Below are 24,921 nucleotides of genomic sequence, written 5' to 3'. Positions count from 1 at the left end.
ATTCAGATTTAGTTGTTTTTTTTCCCCTCAGAATTGTGACTGTGTTTTTCATAATTGCAAGTTCATTGTTTTTTTTTGTTTTTTTTTGCAATTCTGACTATCCCTTGCATTCCTAATTTTTTACAGAAAACAAAAATAAAAACTATAATAATATCTCAATCATACTAAAATAACACTGATTTCAGTACTGAAAATGATTTGAAATATTATTAGTTTCAGTTTTACTTAACAATAACAACTATGTCTGACACTTAATACTATCCAGTGCAGTTACAATGTTAGTTTATTAGAGTTTATTAGTCTTGAACTCAGTCTTGAAACTCTCATTATCAAGGAACCCATTGCTTCACCTTATGATGCTACTCCTCCATCCATTAAAACTCATGAAAGTCGCAATTGTTCCATCTGACTGTGCAGCTAATGTTTGTGCAGCTGTTACGGTTTGTTTGTCGGTGTTGCATTGACTCAGCAACTCTTCAGATGCTGTTGCGTTGATTGAATAACGACTGCTAATGGGACAGATATGCTTTTGCTCTTCCTGTGTTTGTTTTTACTGCAGGCTCTTTTAGCCGATGAGACCGCAGCTACAACGTCAGCTAATGTACTACCTACCGCACTGCTGACTTGGTTGTGGCTGTCATATTTCTGTGCGTTGTGTTTGTAACAGTAGATTAGACTTGGCGCGGCTTCAGCGTTTCTGCTCAACCAATCATTTATCAGCACTGTTACCATGCAAAAAGATAGGTGGAGGCAATGGAGTGCTCTGATTGGTCGCTTTGAAAGAGAGGGATTGCCTCCCGCCTATTTTAGCCAGTAATTTGAGGCGACTGCATATCATCAAGTGGACGGACACGCGTTGTGTAGACGATTTATGCACATGTATGTGCACGCAATATTACAGTGTCTCTCAGGATGAGCTAAAATTGATGAGGCAGCAGATTAGTGTCCTGCCAGTGTCCTCGTGAAGTTGATGTAGGTGTGTGTGTGTGTGTGTGTGTGTGTGTGTGTGTGTGTGTGAGGCACACTGTGATTCTGTCCTTGAAAGTACCATAATGAACTGATGGGAGAGAGGGAAATAGAAAGAAAGGCAGACAGAGAGAAACAGGGGTTGGGAATAGACCTGTAGGGGTCAGGGACGAGTGACCTGCTTCTCTGTGCTGTGAGCTGCACTCCATTTGGAAAATTCTCCTCTTGAAAGGCCTCTTCAGTTTTAAAGTGACAGTTCACACTGCAAAAATGATTTCCTTCCTTAGTATTTTTGTCTTGTTTTCCATTACAAAGATCTTAATATTCATAAATTTAGATGCTTTTACTTGCATAATCAAAATGACTTTTGAGTTAACGCTTAAAACAAGAAAAATTATCTACCGATGAGGTAAGAAAAATTCTTAAGAAAATATTTTCTCAATTAATTTGGATACATTTTTCAGAAAACAAGACTTAGTATCTCATTCTTAATATCTGAAAATTGATTTGGCTTCTCAAGTAAATGTATCTTGATTAAATTTTTTTTTTTTTTTGTAGATATTTGTAACGGGGAAACTACACAATTTTTGCAGTGCACCTAAAATTGTTGCTTTATTTTTTTTTATTTTTGATGTACTTTTATGTCTCGCCTTGAACAAAGGAAATGTGCCATATAAACAGAGCTGTATTATTATTATTTTATAAAAATACAGTACTGCTCAAAGGTTTGGGGTTGGTAACATTTTTAAAATGTATTTTCCGGTCATTTAGTTAATGTTAATTTCAACATTTATTAATGCATTATTAAAATCAAAGTTCAGCTTGTTAACATTAGTTAATGCATTGTGAATTAACCAACTAACAATGACTGACTGTATTTTCATTAACTAACATTAACCAAGCTTAATAAATACTGTAATAAATGTACGGTTCATGGTTCGTTCATGTTAGTTAATACATTAACTAACATTAACTAATGGAAGTTTCTTGTAAAGTGTTACCCGCTTATGTATTACAAAGATAAAATCGCAGACGACATGAGTCATCACACTCTGTTTTCAAGTATGATGTATGCATGCATTCAAAGTGTACTGTTATATGAAGTTTATGAATGACTGTCATCCCTCAGGACACCTCGAGCTCAGACTTTCATTCTCTTAGACTAGAGAGACCACCGTTGATTGTCTGTTATATCTTTCTGTCTGTCTTTTGCCCCAGGGGTGTTTTGGACACAGACAGTCCTGTGAAATTTCATGCCTTGTTTCTTACAGTGCCAGAAGAGGAAGGATGACGCATACATTTCTATGATTCTGTGTCCCTCCACGTTTCTTATATTGAACGATGCCATTTGATTTGCGTCATAGCTGCGAGCTCCTTCACATTCAGCTCAGCTGCTGTTTTGCTCTGTGTGTGTGTGTGTGTGTGTGTGTGTGTGTGTGTGTGCAAGCATTGCTTATTTTTATCGCTGCTATGAAAGTGTGTTGATGGGGTACTAAATCTGGAAGGCTGGGAAGTGGTCTGGATACTAAAAGAGATTGACAGAGCCGGACAGATTAGATCAGATAGAAGAAAGATGCTGCTCTGCTGTCCCGATGCGATGGAGACACAGATGTGGCAATAGCTTTCTTAAAATAAGATGCTTCAGTCTGCTAGGCCGGATTTCAAAGCTGTTGCATTGGTTTTTAGATGTGCACATCCCAGGAAGTACAAGTTGTTTTGACACTGAAGGAGTCTTCAGACCTGTGGGGAAAGAATAAAGTTTTTCTTAACTACTATTTTCATGTTTTCTGACTTAGAGATATTTTATATTTCACAAAATACTTACTTAACACATAGCTTTTTATCTTATCTAAACATTTTTCATCATGATATGCTTTCTACTTAAAAATTAGTTAACAGATGGAGAGAATTTGTAAGTGAAACGCTTTAAATTAGTTGTTCTAGACAAGGATGGTACACAATCACACATCACAGCCAATCACTTTTATTTATATTATTTGAGATTTTCTTATATATATATATAGGAATTACGTTTTCATAATGTAACTTAAGAACTTTTAAGAAGATTTTTGTGAATCTGGCTCATGTAGTTTGTTTTTATTTAGTTCCAAATTCTATACAAAATTTGTTACTAGGTCACAGGTGAGCAAACTGTCCCATCATTGGTCTGAGAGATTGTGCACGATTTGTGTTCTGGGTTTTGCTCAAAGCATCATTTTCAGATTTCAAGGTGTACAGGTGTTGTTTTGTTAAATAATTTCTAGTTAGCAGGTTGAGCCAGTCTCAATTATGCATCTGCAAAAACAATATTACAATGCACCTGTTTTGCAGAGGAATAGGCATTTTATTTGTGCTGTGCAACAGATTTCTTTGTTTATGTGTTTTTAGGGAGACTTACTCTATTGGCAGATAAAACATTTAAACAGCGTTAAACTACTGTTTCTGAAAGGAATTCATGTTTTATTTAGCAATTGATCAAAAGTGACACAAGACATTAAACATTTTACAAAAATAAAATGCTGTTCTTTTGAAATTTCTATTCATCAAAGAATCCGGAAAAATAAATTGTATGACGCTCTTCACAAAAACATGAAGCAGCACAACTGTTTTCAACACTGATAATAATCAGACATGTTTCTAGAGCAGCAAATCAGCATATTAGAATGATTTCTGAAGATCATGTGACACTGAAGACTGGAGTAATGATGCTGAAAATACAGCTGCGCATCACAGGAATAACATTACATTTTACAATATACAACAATAGAAAACACTATATTAAATTGTAATAATATTTCAGAATATTTCTATTTTTACTGTATTTTTGATCAATTAAATGCAGCATTGGTGAACAGAAGAGACTTCCTTCAAAATCAGTCAAGACTAAGTAATTTCAAAGTCTTATTTTCCTGTGTTTTCAGTCACTGTCATCTGCTGGTCTGTCTGAGATGATTGATCTCTTTGTACGTCAATCAAACGGTTTGTTCCTGTCCAAGCGAATGGTTCTTAGCCAGAATATGCGGCAGTGTGCATTAGACATTTTTGACAATAATTAAAAGTCTGTTTATGTGACTCTAGGTTATAGATTCCCGCTGCTCCAGTGCTCACAGGGGGTCTGACATATTTTTCAGGAAATAACAAGAGAAGAATTTCAATTAGACCAAATGCCCATTCATTCTATTCTCATGAATTGTGCTCCTATATTAAACTCTCTCTCTAAACTCTCTCTCTCTTTCTCTTCTGCAGTCAGCAGCTGCCACTGCAGCAGACTGACACCAAACCGTATCTCTCGGGTTTCACTGAGCTTTCCTTACCGCCCGCTGCTGCTCTGAACAGCCTGAGGAAAAAGGCATGACAAATATCCCTAGATCTCTGTCTTCTCTCTCTCTGCTTCTCTTTATTGCACTAACCTTCTGGAATCATTCATCTTCTCCGTGCAGAAGCGCCTAATATCCGTAATCACCGGTGATTCTTTCACTTCATCCATTAGCAGTCTCAAAATACGCTAGAGTCTCCGTCTGTCCCAAAGACTGTCATTGGTACAGATGGGTAGATAAACATTGAGACTATTTAATTAATGCAGTACTTCATCAATGTTGTTTTCTGTGACTGATGTGACTGATGTGTTCTCCCCAAGACCTTCAGGATGAAACTGTTCCCGGAAAGAAACATCAGGTTCTCGAGGGATTTATGTAAAATATGTAAAATAAATTATATATGTGTATTAGGGACCAATTCTCACTACTGACTAATGCATCACAATAAGACCGAAACAAAGTTTGAGTTTCTCTGAAATGTGGTTTTGACTCCTTAAAGCTTAATGATTCTTTTTTTGCTGAATAACAGTGAGACTTTCTGGCTGACTTGAGACTCTGTTGAGGCACTCGAGGGCAGGCTAGCTTTGGCTCGGCTCACTGTACCTGCAGGCAGAAATGTGCTTACTACCGTAATGAGGTGATTTATTCTAGAATCAGTGCGGTGAATAATACATCTCTGATCCCAACCTGAAATTAGACTTCTTCATCTTTATTTTCAGCAAGAGGACACCAGGACTTCACAACACACACATACACACACACACACACACACACACACACACACACACACACACACACACACACACACACACACACACACACATACAGCTCGGCTCCCTGGTTTTCATTTATCTGATATACAGGGAATGAGGGACCAGGGTTTTGTTTGCTTCTACCTAGACTGGAAAATCTTTAGGTAGGAATCAATATGGTGCCCTGGGATTATAATACTGTCATTTAGTCAATTTAGACTGTTTTAAAACACTGAGGTTGAAAATGTGTGTGTGTGGGTGCATGAAAACACTGTCTTTAAAAGAATATGTTGCATTTTATTTGATCAGAAATACAGTAAAAACAGTAAAATTGTGAAATTATTAGAATTTTAATATAACTGTTTTCTATGTTCTAATATATTTTGAAATATAATTTATTCCTGTGACATAAAGATGAATTTTCAGCATCATTACTCCAGTCTTCAGTGTCACATGATCTTCAGAAATCATTCTAATATGCTGATTTGCTGCTCAGAAACATTTCTGATTATTATCAGTGTTTAAAACAGTTGTGCTGCTTCATGTTTTTGGGGAAACCATGATACATTTTTTTCTGGATTCTTTAATGAATAGAATGTTCAAAAGAACAGTGTTTATCTGAAACAGAAACCTTTTTTAACATTAAAAATGTCTGTACTGAGCATTTTAATGTTATTTTAATGCTTGCCTTACCAAACACCCCTATTAACTTAAAACAACACTTTTGATTAATATATACCATTTGAAAAGGACAAGAATACCACAGTATTACAATCACATAAAAATGATGTTATGATCTTTTCCGGGCTTTATTTTTATGGTAATCCTAAAGTCTTTTTGGAGCTTCTTGTGTTCTTGCAACCTGAGCGGTGCGTGTGATCTGTGTGCTATTTCTGGCGGTGAGAGGATGGTCCCCGTCCTGTCACTGGAGTGAACCGCAGAGATGTGCAGAGGCACAGAAGCAGTCAGAAACGCTCAGTGCACTGCTGCAGATTTAGAGCATGTCTAACAGAAAGCCTGTTTATAAATACACACACACACTCTGCACAGAGACACACATAACCGCCTCTTAGGATGGGAGAGAATTTAGATCTGTGGAGGTTTTGAATTTTGATGTGAGATGCATTTTAGGTTACAGAAGAGAATAATTGTGAATAATTCAGAGGCAGTTTAATCGGGTGATTCCTGATGAGTGTGGAACGTCAACAGACAACTAACCATGTTAATTGTCCATTGACGCTTCATCATAGTGTGTGCTTAACTACAACTGAAAAAATTTACTCTGAAACATTTTTCAGTCAGGAATTGCTAGTCAGTTTCACAAATAATTACAAAGAAACAAGAAGTAACAGATTGAATTAATTGCAAATTGCAGACTTATTGTAATACATAATCCAAAAACACTGAACACAGTATCATCAAATTAGGTTATTTTAGCCCCCAGTTTTTTTTTGTAACTGTTGTTTTATTAACAACTTTGAAAATTAATTTTTTACACTACTGCTAAGACAGGCATAAAAAGGTCAGGCCTAAGAAGAGATCTGGCAGATTAAAGAGTGAGCGCTCGCTATTAGAATTATAACAGCAGTTAAATCCATGAAAACGAGGATATTCACACTTCTCAAGAATTATGTTATATGGAACTAATGGAATATGGATTTCTGCCCTCAGATTTCAGACTAACCATATTTATATTTTCTAACCTTTTGTCTCTGTTAGTTACACACACACACACACACACACACACACACACATTTACTTCGCTCCCTAAATGAGGCAGTATCATAGACTTTTATTGCTTTACATTTATATTAAAAGCTAATTAGGTGACTGCATTTAGATTATATTTATGCATTTGGAAGACGCTTTTTTTTTTAAAGTGAGTTACATTGCAATAAAGTTTTTTATTTGATCAGTTTACGCATTTCCTGGAAATCAAAACCCCTTGGTTTTGCAACCTTATGCTCTACAGACTACAACTTTAGCCCTAAAAGAAAAGAAAACTCTGTGCTTTGCTTACAATATTTATGAATCATTGTTCTTTGGAGGACGTCTGCAGGTGTTGAAAAATGGAGGTTTTGTCTGAACTAACTCTGTCCCCACAGTACAGCTAAGTAAACACACACAGCGAAGTTCAAAAGTTTGGAGTCAGCATGATTTTTCTGAAAGACATTAATAATTTATTTTCATCAAAGAATCCTGAAAAAAAGCAGTTTCCACAAAAAAAGAAAAAAAATATATATATTCTTTGTGTTCAGACCTGTGTCATATTTACTATATATATGTGTGTGTGTGTGTGTGTGTGTGTGTGTGTGTGTGTCTATATGAACTCCAAATTTTACTCTGATGTTAGTATGAATAACATCAGCGTTTGCATGCTAAACCAGTGAGAACAGTGGCATGTCCTGACCTGTCCTTGTGCATAACCTTTCACACCGATCAGTAAATGGCTCCATCAGCGGCGACTCAGTTTTCATTTAATTTGGCTGTAAATGAGGCGAGAGAAGATACAGTTCGACGTAACACTGGTTTATCAGTCCAGCTGTATCACATTACTTTCTTCTAACTTACCCATTAAACACAATTTCCTTTATCGGTCCATCAGTGAACCACTTAGATCAACACTGCTACTGCTTAAACTGAGTGACATCTTTACCGTGAAGCATCTGGATCAATGAAATGCTGGGAGAAGCGGTTTCAGGGTATAGATCCAATCAAGGCTGTTCAAAACAGTCCAGATGATGCACAGAGTGCACTTATAAATGCAGAGCACAAATTCCGAGAATGGGACACTGTACTTGGCTACGTCACATCACTTTGACTTTGACTTTCACCTTACAGTTCAATCCCTCATATTGAAATATGAGACTGGAACCCCTGTTTTTGCAACTGTACCTACAGTATAATAGTTTGTTTAAATAACATCTGTTGTCATTGATGCTTTGATCTCTAAGTTCTAAAATTCTAAAAATCTAGTACACTGAGCTCTTTTATTGCAAGATCAAGGACAATTTTTTTTTTTTTTTAATCTCTGGAAGTTCTAAAATTCTAAAAATCTATTGCATTGAACACTTTATTTCAAAAGATAATTTTTTTTTTTAATCTCTGGAAGTTCTAATATTGTAAAATCTAAAAGATTTAATTCTGTTACTTTTAAAATACCAAGTCAAATTAGTAAAAGTATTTTTTAAATCTCTGAAAATTCTAAAATCTAGTCTCTGCTATTTCAAAAATCAAGGACATTTTTATTGATTTGTTTTTGAATTTTTAGAGGTTCTAAATGTCTAAAATCTATTAAATTGAACTGTTATTTTAAAAGATAAAGGATATTTTGTTTTGTTTTGTTTTGTTTTGTTCTGGAAATTCCAAAATCTAGTACATTGAACTCTAATACATTGAACATTGTTTGTGTGTGTGTGTGTGTGTGTGTGTGTGTGTGTGTGTGTGTGTGTGTGTGTGTGTTTAAATTCTTAAAATCTAGTAGCTTATATTGAACTCTGTTATTCAGTCAGAAGATCACTAAATTCTTGAATCTCTGGAAGTTCTAAAATTCTAAAATGTGGTTCATATATTATTTCAAAAGTTCAATAAAAATTTTGTTTGTTCGTATGTTATTTTTGAATTTCTGGACATTCAGTTTTTTAAAATGTAGTACACTGAACTCTGTCATTTCAAAATATCACGTAAAATTATTATTATTGTTGTTATTATTATTATTATTATTATTATTATTATTTGAAACTCTGGAAGTTCTAAAAATCTAAAATCTATTCTAGCTTTATTTCAAAAGATGAATGGAAATGTTTTTCATGTGACCTCCTTTTAAAACCAATCTTTGAACACTGTTGACCCGGCGCTGACAGATGCAGCCCACTTTCATGTTCCTATGAAGTTGTAGAATGAGAGCAGTAGTGGGGCCTTTATAAAGCTATACGAACACACAGGCAATTACTCTCACAAGCGGTTCAGGGACCTTTACAGGTGCTTCACAAACACCTGCGTCAGCAGATGCTGCTGTGCAACAGGGAACACACACGACTGCAATGCTAATGCCTCCGCTCTGACCTGCTTTCTTTTGTTTTGCCTAGATCATTCCATCATTACTGTTCTCTTTCTGTCTCTGGAAATAACACAGTTTGAGGGATGTTTGGCTCGTCAGTGTTAACTAATGATCTGAGGCTGGGATTTGGGGGTCGTACATTGCTTGAAGAACGTGGAGCTGGATTAGAGCAATGACAGAAAACATTAAAAGTTTTTATGCTGACATGGATGTTTCTTCAACAACCTGTTTGGCCCTTTTAGAAAGTGAGCTTGTTTTAAAACAAATTTTCACCCTCTTAGTAGGTCTTTTCACAGGAGATTTTTTCCTCCTTGTGATTTAATGAAGATTTCCACCACAATCTAAAATTAACATGCCTTATCTGGTGGAAATGACATGTTATGAATAACTCTGCTTCTATTATAATTATCTAGCATAATTTGACATATGTACAGCTTGATCAAATTATATTTACCTTATTTTATCTCTCATATTTTCTCTTCCCTGACACTTTTTAATTTGTAACAATTTGATATTTTAATATAATTGAGATACTATTATAGTTTTAAATATATAATACATTTTATTTGTATATTTTTATTTTAGTGATTTTGTTGTGTATAATGTTATTATTATTAAGTTCCATTTATTTTTTATTTCAGTTTTAATTAGAGTTCAGTATTTTTTACACTCTTAAAGTAAATGTTTATTAAATGTTTATTTATTTATTCTTAAATTAAATGTTGCTTTGGCAACTAACTGAAACAAGTTTTTCATCTAATATATATATATATATATATATATATATTTTTACATGTGTCTATATATATTTTTTTATTTAAATTATATATATATATATATATATATATATATATATATATATATATATATATATATATATATATATATATATATATATATATTGACTACTTCACTCTTTCACAACTGATATTGTCCTGATATAAATAATATTCACACATTCAGTCATTTAAAATGATGATTCATAACCCATGACTTGTTTTCTTGGGAGTAGCTTACCTCATGTAGTACCCAGATGACTTTGGCGTTTATGTATTTGGCCGATGATTTTCATCCATTCAAGGTGTATATTGTTATGTTTGGTATATTATTTATGCTTTATCAGTGTTCATTTAGGTGAATATCTTTTTTTTTTTTTTTTGAGTACTCTGTGTTTTGGACTACTACAATCTGGACTTGGCAAAACATACAGTTGAGTCCAAATGACCAAAGAAGCATTAATCATCAAGAGTGATGAACTCTGTTATTTGTCCTGTGATTTTCTTTGTCTGTTCTCTCCTGGCCTCATTTTTCTTGGATATTGACCAGCATACAGTGTGTGTTGAATAACCTTGGCATGGCTCGTGTCTGTGAATGTTTTGTACTCCAGATGATACCAATTTTCTTTAGATGTTTAGTCAGTTTGCTTGTGTTGAAGTCCTGTGAATCTCCTGCCTCTCTTTGAAGTGGCTGTCACAATTAGCAGTCTTACTTGTATTTTTAAAGCAGTGTTATTTTACTGTTATTTATATACTATTAGTTTTTATTAATATTTAGAGTTTTATAAAATATTTGTAGTTTGATAAAATTGTATTTATTTATATTTTTAAATTATTATTATTATTATTATTATTATTATTATTATTATTATTATTATTTTATTTTTTTCCAGTTGGAAATTGTAGTGATTGAACTTAGTGATTGAACTAAAAGACAATTAGAAATGTTGCCTTGGCAAAAAACAAGAAAAAAACAAAACAACAACAACAAAAAAAACTATTTGTGCGTTTTTCTTCTAGTATTTATATTTTAATTTATTTCAACCTTATTTCAATAAACAAAAATGCTTAAATAGTTTCAGTTTTAGTTAATGATAAAGATTTAATTTAAAGAACTGACATGATACTATGCATTAGTGCATTACTACTGAAAGTGCTAGGGATGAAGAAACTTCCTCATTTTCTTTACATTTCTGTCTTTGTCTCTGCAGTATAAACAAGTGGAGCAGTACATGTCCTTCCACAAACTTCCAGCAGATTTCCGACAGAAAATCCATGATTACTATGAGCACCGTTACCAGGGTAAGATGTTTGATGAAGAAAGCATCCTAGAGGAGCTGAACGAGCCGCTCAGAGAGGTGAGTGTGTGTGTGTGTGTGTGTGTGTGTATTTGGTTATCTGTGTGTTTGCAAAGGTCTGTCTATGTATGTAAACATCAGTGGAATAAATCTCCCAGAAGCCCCTGCAGTTTTCGCAGAGCTTTCTAAAACAATGAAAGCACGCTGAAGCGGGAACGGCTTCCAAACTCATTTGTGTCACAGTAAACAGATAAATCCCTTCTGAGAATGGCTTCCAGCTTTCACTGCATTTGATGCTGTTTTAGAGAATATAAAGCTCCTAACAAACATTCAGCTACTTGAGTATAGATGTTTAATATGATTCATTAAGGTGAACTGCAAAATTTTTACGTCATAATCAAATGATATATTAGATTACAACAATTATATATGCATTACAACAAATATTAGACTACAATATACCATAATAACAAGTTTTATTTTTTGTTCCACGCAAATTGATGATGATTATTATTATTACACCTTCAGGTAAAAGGTATTTTTTTATACTAGCATAAATTAATTTCCATACCAAAATTACTAGACTAGTAATATGTTAATTTTTTCCCCATACAAATTATTATTATTATTATTATTATCATCATCATCATGAAAATATGTATTATTTATATTATTTTTATTAACATTTCTGGTGAAAAATTATTTTATTTTATAAGCATAAATTACATTTAAATAAAAATTAAAATTTAAATATTAAGCTATAACATACTATAATAAGTACTTTAATTTTATGTTTGCAAATTATTATTATTATTATTATTATTAAATCATTACAACAAATATTAGGCTGTAATATTTATTCATGCATTATCACTATAACATTTTCTGGTAAATTTATTTTTATTTGCAAATTATTACTATTATTATTAACATTTTAAAATAACATTAAGTATTATTTTAGCAATTATATAAATATTATGTAAATTACTTAATGTTATATAAAAATTTCATCCATCCATCCATCCCTCCCAAACTTTTCTTGACGGTTTTCATGTGATTCATCCTTATGTTTATGTAAATGTTGTGTATGTGAAATATGAGTTTATGTATTTCTCTCACCCTCTGGACTTCTTTCCATCTGTTTCCTCCACCTTCAGGAAATCGTGAACTTCAACTGCCGGAAGCTGGTGGCCTCCATGCCCCTGTTCGCCAACGCCGAGCCCAACTTTGTGACAGCCATGCTGACGAAGCTCCGTTTCGAGGTCTTCCAGCCAGGCGATTACATCGTCCGTGAGGGAACCATCGGCAAGAAGATGTACTTCATCCAGCACGGCGTGGTGAACGTGATTACCAAAGGAACGGTTGGCATGAAACTTTCCGACGGCTCCTACTTCGGAGGTACGATCGCACTCAAATTAACCTCGTAAAACAGATGGAATCAAACCATCAATTTACTTAATTAAACTGCTCAAATCCTTATTGAACCCTATGACATAAAATGTTAATTAAATCATTTAAGCTAGACATGGTGTGACCCCTTCTATTTTAGTATTGTAATTATATCGACCGTAAATGAATTGAACTTTAAAGGCACATTCATGTTCGCAATCAACATTTTTTACTTTTACTTCATGCATTTCATCTAGCCTGATCTTGATCTCATTATTTAGTTCTCATTGTGATTTAAAAATCTAAATTTAAGCACTCATTATATTATCTAGTCAGTGTTTCTGACTTCATTTAGTAGACCACTTGTATTTTCCAAACATTTAAAGGTGAAGTGCATAATTTCTGTTGCATCAAACTGAATATACCCCCCCCCCCACCACCACCACCAACCTTTCCCCATGTGCTAGCATGAAAGATCTACTTGTTCCAAATCTGTTAAAATGAACAGAGCAATGTTTTGAATGCACCTCAGTTTGCACTCTTCAGGAAGAGGTTTACAATCGTGAACATTAAAATCGCATGAGAGTTTTTTAACATTAAAATGCTATGCTTTTCATTGTCATCAGCGAAGCTGCTCCATCTTAAGACTAAAGGCCTGTTCACACGAGAATGATAACTATACCTTCAACTGTACTGTACATTCACAACAACTGTTTATTCTAAGCATGCATTTCAGTTATATTCTGTGCACATAAATGCAGTCAAATAGATTTTGATTGGTTGTTGATGTTTAAAAATAGCTCTGATAGTTTGGAATCATTTCAGAGCAATTTTTTTTCCAGCTGAAAAAAAAAACAAAAAAAAACATCAACAGCCAATCAAAATCCATATCTTTCTTCTGTGCCATTATCCGTGCGTAATTATTGTTATAGTTATCGTCCTTAAGGTGCAATCACTTTTACTGTTGTTCAGCAGTTTTTCATGGACAAAATCATTTCAGCAGGAATACATCAATTATTACAAGAAACATCTGACACAAATTTGATACTTTATATAACATTTTTTATTTATATATTTTTTTCTATGTAGATTTTGCAGCAGATTGAAATCTGTCAATATTAAAATTTTAAAAACAAAATAAAAATAAAATAGCAGAAATAAAATATAAAAAAAATCTTAAAATACCTTAATATATATATATATATATATCACACACATACACACACACAATTAAATAAATAAATAAATAAAATATATATATAACCAAACCTATATATATATATATATATATATATATATATATAATAAATAAATATATATATATATATATATCACACACATACACACACACAATTAAATAAATAAATAAATAAATACATACATAAAAATTAACCAACTAATAAAAAATAAAAAAATAAAATAATAAAAATGACAAAAACTTTGACAAAAACTTATGAAAACAGAAAATATAAAAATATATAATAATTTTACATATTGCTAAAATTATAATAGTATCTCAGTGGTATTAAAATAAGACGTTGACCACACCCGTTATATGAACAGGCCTTAACAGCGCATCCTAACCACAACTGAAACAAGTTCAGCTTGATATTTGTGACAAGCCCTCCCACAGTAAACATTTCAAATCCAATGAAAGCATTTTTGCCTTTAGTGCGGATAGATTAAGTATTGCTGAAACGTGTCATGTTGCTCCTTGTTAGGACACTGTTTTTGCTTCTTAAGTTGCAAAAGTCTCTGAAACCTCTGGAAAGCAGAAGTGCAGCAGTGTTGAATTAAATTGTGATGGTTATGAGCTGACGGAGAGATCCAGAGAGAGAGTGGTGCTGAGGAGAGGAACACGATCCCTCTGCAGCCTTAAATCCACATGAGTCAGCCGATCTCAGCTGCAGAGGGCAGGAGGCTCTGGAAGAGGCTCTCGGCGCGTGACCTTGGAAAGGTCAAACATAAACTGATGTCTTGTGTAGCCTGAGATCAAGGAGGAAAAGAGGGAAGCTGCCTGATCGTGTGTGTAGAAGGATCAGTCTCAGTATTACCACAGGAAAACTGTACTGCTGTTTTTAGAGCTCAGACTTAATGAAGTTCTCAAATGTTTCTTGTAGAATTCAGTTGGCGAAATAAAAAATAATGGATGAGAAATGTCACCTCAATCAAATAAAAGGGCACTATATATATATATATATATATATATAAAAAAATAAAATTTTGTATTTAGACATTATATTCAGGACAATTATATATATATATATATATATATATTATATATTTTATATATATATAATTATAGTACATTATATTCAGGACAATTAAGCACATTTTTTTCCTCTAAATTCTCATTAGCAATTGAATTGATAATGCAATTTGCAATTTTTTAAACATTTTTAAATGTAATGATTTATACTTACATAAATTAAACAAAATTAAACAAATACTAGGCTAAGTCTATTTATTAATTTGAAGATGTTTATTTTTATCATATTTTTTTGACAGATTTAATGTGGTTAACCCTTATGCTTTGTGTAAATTATAGATCTCTAAAATGTAAATGCACTTAAAAATGAAATAGAAGTATATATTTTGAATAAAAATAAAAACAAGATTTTTGTATTTTGGTTTTCAAGACAAGCACATTTCCCTCCAAATTCTTATTATCATATTGCAAAATTAAAAATTTTAATTAAATTATTAAAATTATTAAATTTTCAATTTTCAATTTTATTTTTTATATTACCATAAACCCAGTACAACAAAGACTATATACTGTAATATTAAGTAAATGTATTCATTTAAAAATTAAATGTATGCATGGCCTTTTTTTTTAAAGAAAAACTTCTGAAAAGCATGAGACTTTACAAATTATAACTATATAATGTTAATATTTTAAATTAGATTATTATTTTTATATTTTCTGTTTTCACTTTAATTTTATTAAAATTTATAGTTATTTTGTTTGTGCGAATTTGCCATTTTTAAATAGGTCTTTATAGGTTTTATAAATTTTATTGATTTTAGTTTAATTAGTTTTAATTATTTTAGTAAAACTACAATTCAACTAAAACAAAACGAGGAGAAACATTGGAACTAGCTGAAATAGAATAATTTTATTTTTTATTTTCTCCATTTGTTGTCTAAGAGACTTTTCTTTATGGCTTGCAGTAGCATTCGTGTATACAGTATGTGAGTGCATTTTAAAGGTGTATAATCAGAAGAAAGAACAAATTCAATGCAATTGAGGTGTTGTGCTCGTGTGCTCGTCCACACAAGGGTATTTGTGTTGCACTGGTGCATGAGTGTGTGTGCTCACCTTTATGTCCGTAACTGTGATTGTGGCTTTAATTTACTGCCTTTGGTTTGATAAATGACCCCACTCCGGATGAACGCCGCTGGATGACGAAGTTCTCTAAAATGCACTAAGGCTTCCAAGGTTGTGAATTGGATTTTCTGGATTGATTTGGGGAGCAGAAAGGGAAATGGACCGAACACACAGAGGACCCTGATGGATGGGTCAGGACCAAAAACAAAGAACAAAGAACGACCAACAACAACTACGAATAATGACTATTATCATCTTAAGATCCTGATATGGGTTATTTCTCTCCCATCCTGAGGAGCTAGATGTTAGTTGTGTTTCAATATTGTGTGGGGTGAATTTTATTCCAGGGAACCTGTGTGTGTGTGTGTGATTCTCTAAATATAGACACAAAATAACCTTGAACACTCACCGTGAAACAAGGCCATGTATATATGTATGTATGTATGACGTATAAATACTACCAGTTAAAAGTTTAGAATAATTATGATTTTTAATGTTTTTTAAAGAAATCTCTTCTGCTCACCAAGGCTGCATTTATTTGATAAAAAATGCAGGAAAAACAGTAATATTGTGAAATATTATTACAATTCAAAATAACTGCTTTCTATTGTAATATGTTTTAAAATTTAATTTATTTCTGTGATTAAAGCTGAATTTTTAGCATCATTACTCCAGTCTTCAGTGTCACATGATCCTTTAGCAATCATTCTAATGCTGATTTTAAATAATTTGTAATAATTTTAAAATATATTCAAATAGAAAACAGTTATTTTAAATTGCAGTATTTCACAATGTTACAGTTTTTACAGTTTTTTTTTTTTTTTTTTTTTGGCAGCCTTTGTATGGAAGCTTTTTTCCGGCATTTATATGATGTTTTTCTCAGAATTGCAAAATTTATATCTTGCAATTTTGACTTTTTTCTCAGAATTGCAAGTTTATGAATTCTTACTAACTCATGTAAGTTTATATCTTGCAATTATGAAAAAAAAGTCAGAAATCTGAGATAAAAGTCAGAATTGCACCATAGTCTTGGTGAGCAAAAGAGACTTCTTTTTTTCTTCTGTGGAATACTTGTTTTCTTTTTGTTCACACAATGAAATTCAATGGGGTCCAATGATGTTTGGATCCCAAATGTTCTTCAAAATATCTTTTTGTGTGTTCCACAGAAGGAAAGTTAGACAGAATATCCATTTAAAATAGGATACGGGAAAATATTTTAGCGCTGAAATAATTACACTCTTCATTTTTAAGACATGAGAGCTTAATAAAGCAAGAATATATTCGCCACTTTGTAATAAGCATTCAAATCAGCATACTAATGAATTAAGACAAATAAAAATTACTAACCACATTCAGAAATAAGATAAATAAAGTCATTCCCTGTTCAATGGAGGACTCTTCAGGGTTTTAGTTTTCGAGCAATTTAAAAATACTTGGCATCTAGAAAAGGTCACAAAGTTTCTTTCCCCAAGAGAACGGCAATATCAAGATGTTTTTTTTTATTATTCTGGTGCTCTTGAATCTTAAATGTGTGTGTTTTTTCCTCTCCTTCAGAGATCTGTCTGCTGACGCGGGGCCGTCGTACGGCGAGTGTGCGAGCAGAGACCTACTGTCGCCTGTATTCGCTCTCTGTGGACAATTTTAATGAGGTTTTGGAGGAGTATCCCATTACCAAGAAGAGGAGCTTCCTATAATACAGCCACCAACCAACTACACCACCTCGGTAAGCTAAGCGAAACCTGAAACACCTTCTCAAAGAACAGAAATGTGAACATTTTAATGCCTTAAAGGATTATTCAGAGGTAAATACAGCTTAAGCTTTAAGGACTGCATCTGTGTTGATTACCACAGGTCGTAAAATTGACTTGTTAATGTTGAGCTCGTAAAAAACAACAGAAAACCTGTTAACAGTAATGCCCTTGTCTCATTGAATTCTAATGTAAATGTTCTGGTGGGTTTAAAAGCAAAATGTGGATTCGATCTGACGTGTTACTTAGCCATGTACAGCATAAACAATTAGCACAGTCCTTGAACAGGGTAACTGATGATAGATATTCAAGAAGTAAAAGGCACAGTCTTTTTTCCTCAAATCTATCATAGTTTTTTAATAAAGAGCCTGTGGATTCTGCATAGGAACAAGACAATTGCTCACAGCAGGCGATTTGAAATCTGACTGTGTTTTAAATTCACTGCAGTTGAAAGCAGTGAGTTTATTACAAAGGCGTTTTTTATATGGCTGTGATGGATGAAAGCTTTAACAAGGATAAATTTAAGAACAATTTTTCATAGTGTTTTAGCATATGCCAAATACACATACTGAGATGTAATGCCTCGAAATGGATGTTTAAAGAACTGCTGTTAAAATATGATAGTATATAGAAAAAAATAGGTTAACACACTAAATAATGTCATTAACAGACCAGTCGGTTGTTGTTGATCCATACCTATTGTTAAACCATTTGTAAAATCGCATAAATCATCAATTTAAAGTTGGACCACTGAATATTGCTTTTGTTCATAGAGCAAGTTGTATCAAGTCTGTATTTTTCCTCTAGACTTTTATTGGGGATAAAAATGCTGATTTTGCCAAGAAGTAGTGCACTAAAAGATGCTATAGTGAGTTTTCTGTTACTTTTTATGTGTCCATAAGATGCATCCATTTGAATAGATTTAAAAAAAAAAAAATGTGATTCAGTATGTTTTCTAAACATATTTTTTACTTGAACAAAATATTAATAACACTTGAACAAAATAATAATAATTGTTGTTGTTTATGATAATCATTTTATAATTATTATTATTATTATTAAGGCAAATTCTACATACTACATAATTATGTGAAATTTACATAATAGGGAATGAAACTATGATTTTGTTAATTTTTACCATCAACAAGAAATTAACAAAATATTTAATCAATTATTTAATTATATATTAAAAAAACAATTATAAAATAAACAGAAACATTAATGTATTTATTTGATAATATTTCTTACAATACATTTGTTAGCATGTTTGTAGGATTAAGCTTGATAAAGTGAAAAAAGTGGGATTATTTACTTGTCTTGCCATTTTTTTAAAAAAAGTTTTTTTTTTTTTTAATTCTTAAAATTTGGGATAATTCTGTACTTTTTATGCTATGTTAATGGAATGCAAAAGTATACCGTACTCTTGAAAAATGGCAATTATTTTCATCTCTCATTGCAGGAAAAAAGAATTCCATCCTAATGAACAAAGTGCAGCACGACTTAAACTCCGGCACCTTAAACAACCATGAGAACGAGATGATCCAAGAGATCGTCAAGTACGACCGCGAGATGGTGAAGCTGATCGACCTGCAGCGCCCACGCGCCATGTCCATGACGCCCTCCATCCCCGGCGGGTTCTTTGCTCCGCCTGGCCAGCCTCAGGGCGGCAGTTCTGCCATTGCTACTCTACAGCAGGCGGTGGCGATGAGCTTCTGTCCCCAGTTTGGTCCGATGGTGGGTCCCAGCACCATGCAGTCACCCCGGATGGTCCGACGGTTCCAGGTAGTGCAAAGCCTTGCTAGTCCGATGACGGTTTCTCCACAGCAGTCTCACTCGGCACTTGCCGCACTCGCCGGTGGCACTATGGCCAGTCTGCCGGTTCAAAGCCCACTAGCAGTAGCAGGCGGACGAACTTTCCAGTACGGGAGCGGACCGATGGGCACGCACTCCGGATCTCAACTGTCCCTCATCCAACAGCACCTCCCCAGTCCCACACGGCCCAAAGGAACCCAACCATTGCAACAAACAGGGAGCCTGACACAGGATGCCAGAGCCCTGTCAGCTTCCCAACCCTCCCTGCCACAAGATGGCGCACCACCCGTCGCACCCAGCCCACCACCGTCAACCCCCGTCTCCTCAACATCGATCGGCCCACCTCAAGCACCCCATCCTGCCATCCCGGGGCCTTCCGGGGTCCGGAGCGCAGTGCTTCAGAGAATGGCACTCCCCCACCAAGCCTCCGCGGACGCAGTTGGGAATTACCCGTCCACGCCGCCCCCTACAGGCACTCCGCCCGCCGTAGTGGGACCGGACTCGGCTATACGCAAGAAAGATTCCATAGTCAGCCTTCCCGAGACGGACTTCACAGCCAGATCCCGGCTATCGTCCAACCTCTGACGAGAACTCTGAGACTCTTTGCGATACTTTTTGTGAGTCACAGTTCGTTCTTTTTGCTCGAGTCCCGTGCTTGTAGGGTGGCTTTTCATAGGAACCAAAGGGAGGGCGTTCAGACAGACTTAAGGCGTGGTCACATTTACCAAAATTTTGCCGGCGAAAGTCATTTCAATAGGAATCCTCACAAACGTGGGTTTCACGTTGGCAAATGTCGCTAATGTGACCTCACCTTTACCGCTAATAGATTTAACGTCTCTGCTACGAATGGATTCACGAGGTCAGATGCCTCGCTAGTGTAGCTAGTGCCGCCCCTGTACAGCTTCTGATGCCTCTTAATATATTTGTGTTTATTGTCCCGAGTGAAAGGGAGAAATCCTGTCATGTGTTACAGTACGTGGTGTTTTCCGTAGAGTTCATACAATGCAATCGGGCGACTAGAAAATCAGGGACTTGTAAGAGATGACAATGATCTGACGCATTGCGAAAGTTTTTTGGAACGTCTCCATTCTTTCTGTATAAGCTCTATTGTAGCAATCTAATTACCTGTCTTTCATTTTGTTGTAAAATATAGCTAAAAATATATATTATGGACCGCTGGTCGATCTTATATCTTAATGTAAATAAGGAGGTAAAAAAGGGAAAAAATAAGTTCTGATAGAAAACACACAAATTGTATTTACTCGAAAACCAAAGTTGAGCTTGAACACAAGTTTTGGTTGTGTCTGTGTCAACTGAGAAAAGCAAGTCAAACGAAATCCTCTATTTAACTGCCTTGATTCCAAGTTAAGAAGCCATATACATGGTCTGTGTGTGCGTGAGTGTGTGTTTGTGCACATATGCTTATTATTCGTATAATTTATAAATTTAACGAACAGGAGTGTAATGCTTGCATTTTTACGCCGTTTCGTTAGGCGTGTCGATAAAGGCAATACTTCACTGCATCGGGGTTGCACTGAGAGTCGAGACTTAAATGCAAGGGATCATTTAAATTAGCAAGCAAACCAAAATAATCATGCTGTTTTTTTGTGATCCATGTTGATCTGCACATGCAATATAATTCTGCAATATTCTCGCCCTGCCTTTTATACAAAAGCTTCATATCGCAGCATAAGCAATTTAATCAGCGTTATTCAGAGAATCTTCAAATCCTCATCTTTTAAGGCACCGGATAATGTTGCACTGCTTTCGCAATATGTTATGAAATTAGTCCTCGTTTTCTAAAGTTACCTGTAATTTTTGTCGCTTTATGTTTGGTGGTCTACGGCAGTTATGCATTTCAGTGATGGAAACAAGTTTTGTAATGTGTTATGCTTCTCCGTGTTGATTTTTTTTTTTTTTATTACTACAGTCACAATAAATTGTAGTAAAAGTCACAATAGAAGTCACAATTTTGAAAAGGTCAAAGGTCAGAAAGGTTGGCTGTTCCCGTGTAGACTTTAAAAGTTTTAATATTTACGTATAAATAAATAATATAAAATAAAAACAGTATTATCTATATAATGTAAAATTATTGTAAAAATATCTTCTAGATTTATTTATTTATTCTATATTTTGCAGGTAAACAGTGGCATTTTTATAACATTGCCTGTTGTGTTATAAATAGATCCTGATTTGCACAAATTACTGAGTATCTTAAACATGCTGCATATCAATGGCCTGTAAACGAAATACAAAGTTTGTGCGTGGGCTCAGTTTGCAGGCATGTGAGCGTCGACTGAATCGTTGATTTGTTGATTGCTTGCAAACAGATGTAAACTATTGGGTTGATTTACAAACTTGTCTCTTAACAAGAATGTAGTTGTTTGTTTCTTGTCAACTGCTGCAGATTTTTCTCACTTGAACTTTGAAGATGTAAATATGACGCTGTACATTATTTTATGTGCAAACACGGGCAGTAAAATTAGAAAAATGATTTTAGAAAAACAAAAAACAAGATTGGTGCATAATGAATTTTGAATGTATGCCAAGTGGCATTATTGATGTGAATATTAACAACTGCCATGTAAATAGATCAGTAATAATTCAAGCAAAATGGAAACTGTGTGTATTTGCCGATTATTTGTGGTGATCACGTCCTAAGTACTTTAATCAGATATGTCTAGAACGCTTTTATTTTTCTAAGTCTTGTTTCTCTAAAGGTGGTCCATCTGTGGTTTATCATAACACAAAGCACACTGTGTCCCACTAGCACCCTCTTTAGGACAGGCATCATCACATTCCCCAGTTGCCCTGGATGATTTTGAGATTATGAGAATTGTGCGATTGAAACTGGCAGCTTAATCAATTAAAACAAAAACAAACAAACAAACAAACAGAAGTCTATAATTGACCACATTCCCTGAAACCACAGTGTATTGGTTACTATTGATTTTACAATAAACAGTTAGCCTGAATTTACACTGTTGATATGTACAGATCAGATCATGTTGCATGCAAGAGCACAAACAGATGCGATCATTTTTCTTTCTTTCTTTCTTTCCTTCTTTCTTTTTTATTTTTTTTTTACTTTGGATCTGGGTTACTTTAAAATGTGGTTTTAAATCTGAAATGTATCTGATGTTTCTGGTCATCTGGTCAACATCTGAGCACTTGTGTCCATCGATCTAAAATCAACACTTGGTGCTTCGCTAAGGTTAGTGAATGCATTGGATTTTCACCATTGCCTGTTATGTCTTTCACCCAAAAGAGAAATTTAGCATTGCATCACTTGCTCACCAGTGGTTCCTTTGCAGTGAATGGGTGCCGTCAGAATGAGCGTCCAAACAGCTGATAAAAACATCACAATAATCCACAAGAAATCCACACCACTCCAGTCCATCAGTTAACATCTTGTAAATTGAAAAGATAATAATTAAGACATTTTTAACTTCAAACCTTTGCTTCCATAATATTCCTTTCTCCATTGAAAAAATCATCTCATCTGAACCAAGTGAGAAACATGCACAGATCAAGCACTGTTTACAAGCCAAAACAGTCTAAAAGAGTTCTAAACAAATATATTGGTGGGTTTTTATGTGAGAGGACAACAGGAGATGAACTTTTAAAGTGGAGGAAATGTTATTATGGACTCATATTTTGGCCAGAAGCAATGATTTTAAAGTTAAAACAACTTGATGTATTTGTACCTTACAAAAAAGTAGCTTTTGGCTTCACGTGATGTTAACTGTTGGACTGGAGTGGTGTGGATTACTTGTGGATTATTGTGATGTTTTATCAGCTGTTTGGACTTTCATTCTGACGGCACCCATTCACTGCAGAGGATCCACTGGTGAGCAAGTGATGTGATGCTACATTTCGCCAAATCTGTTCTGATGAAAAAACAAACTCACCTACATCTTGGATAACCTGAGAGTGATCTAATTTTCATTTTCTTTTTGTGAACTGTTCCTTTAAGTAAATGTAAATATATCAGATCTGTGCATTAGACTTTGTGTAAATTCAGCACAACACCGTGTCTGCACTGGACAATAATGTGTTGCTGCCTAGAAAAGGAGCTAAAAAATCTGCTAGTTTCCTAAAAAAAAACTGGTAAAAAATTAACTAATGGACTAGTGAATGAAATTACTTTTACAAATGCATATATAATTTAAATTAGAAGACCAAAGAACAGAAACATCACAAACTGCCCTTAAAGTAATGGTCAAACATTAAAATCCTGGTATATGAAATAATAGTAAGAAGTCTAAAAAATAAACTTGCATATGTGCTTTTGTTGAGTATCATACTGGATACATCAGGCTTTTACGGCTCATATAGTATCGATATAGTGAATTTTATTCAGAGGCTTAAATTTAGCAAAAATATGCAATTTGATTCAGTTTCTGATATTTATATGCCAAAACTTAAGATAATAGTTTGCAATGTAAATAAATGCTATATAACAGCATAGCTGACTACTGACATAAAATGATACAAATATCAGTTGTCACTTTATATCTCACAATAAGATGATATTAAACTGCTTCTTTTTATGATCAAAGCTCTGTAGTTTCAAAACATAATGCAATGCAATATAATGATGATGAATGATGAATGAAGAACAAATAAACATTCCTCAGAAGCCTGATGGATCATATTTGATACTCACATATTAACAGGATTTAAATGATGTATGGATGATATTCACTCCAAAATGACACAAAATGTGTACCATGACTTGAAGGTGTATAATTAGTAGAATTATAAAAAAGCTTAAAAGCATATACTATCAAGCAGATGACAGAAGGAATGTAGTAAATAGTGTGCAACAGGTTTTCCAGCAAAGGTATGATCATGCACTCCCATAAAATAAAGTTACAACAGCTGTCACTGGGACGGTACCTTTTCATAAGGTACATATTTGTTCCTAAAGGGTCCGTTTTGGTACTTTAAATGTGCATATTAGTACTTAAAGTCTACATATTAGAACCTAATAGGTACAAAAGTGTACCTTTTGAAAAGGTGCCACCCCAGTGACAGCTTTTGTACAATTATTTTTGAGAGTGTGTTGATCATTTAGAGGCCTTAGAAATTTGCATATCAAATAATATACAGTTGGCTTAAATACATAAATTTACTTCACGTTTGCATTTGGCAGATGTTTTTATTAAAAGTGATTTGCATTGCATTTAAGATATACATTTGAACAAATCATGCATTCCCTTGGAATCGAACCCATGACTTTGGTGTTGCAGTGCCATGCTGTTTGAGCAACGGGAATGCAAGAAATTAAATTAATGAAAAAATAATTTTATATCAAACTGAGTGGAAAAACAAATTATCTGAAAAAGCCATGCAGCACGGCAAAAATAAAAACAGGACGTTCGTCAACTGATAGCATGTTGCTTCCATTGTAATCAGTTCTGTTGATTATATTGGCAGCTTTTTGGGTTTAAAATGTAGCGGTGCGAC

General features: G+C 34.0%; 1 pseudogene; it reads left to right on the top strand.

Annotated features, from left to right (window-relative positions):
- Nucleotides 1–1,370: 1,370 nt before the first annotated feature.
- LOC109079572 lies at nucleotides 1,371–22,424 on the top strand (annotated as a pseudogene).
- The last annotated feature ends 2,497 nt before the right edge of the window (nucleotides 22,425–24,921 follow it).

The sequence above is a fragment of the Cyprinus carpio genome, chromosome A2 (assembly GCF_018340385.1).
Source record: "Cyprinus carpio isolate SPL01 chromosome A2, ASM1834038v1, whole genome shotgun sequence".
NCBI classification, from domain to species: Eukaryota; Metazoa; Chordata; class Actinopteri; order Cypriniformes; family Cyprinidae; genus Cyprinus; species Cyprinus carpio.
This window is presented reverse-complemented; position numbering and strand designations above follow the sequence as displayed.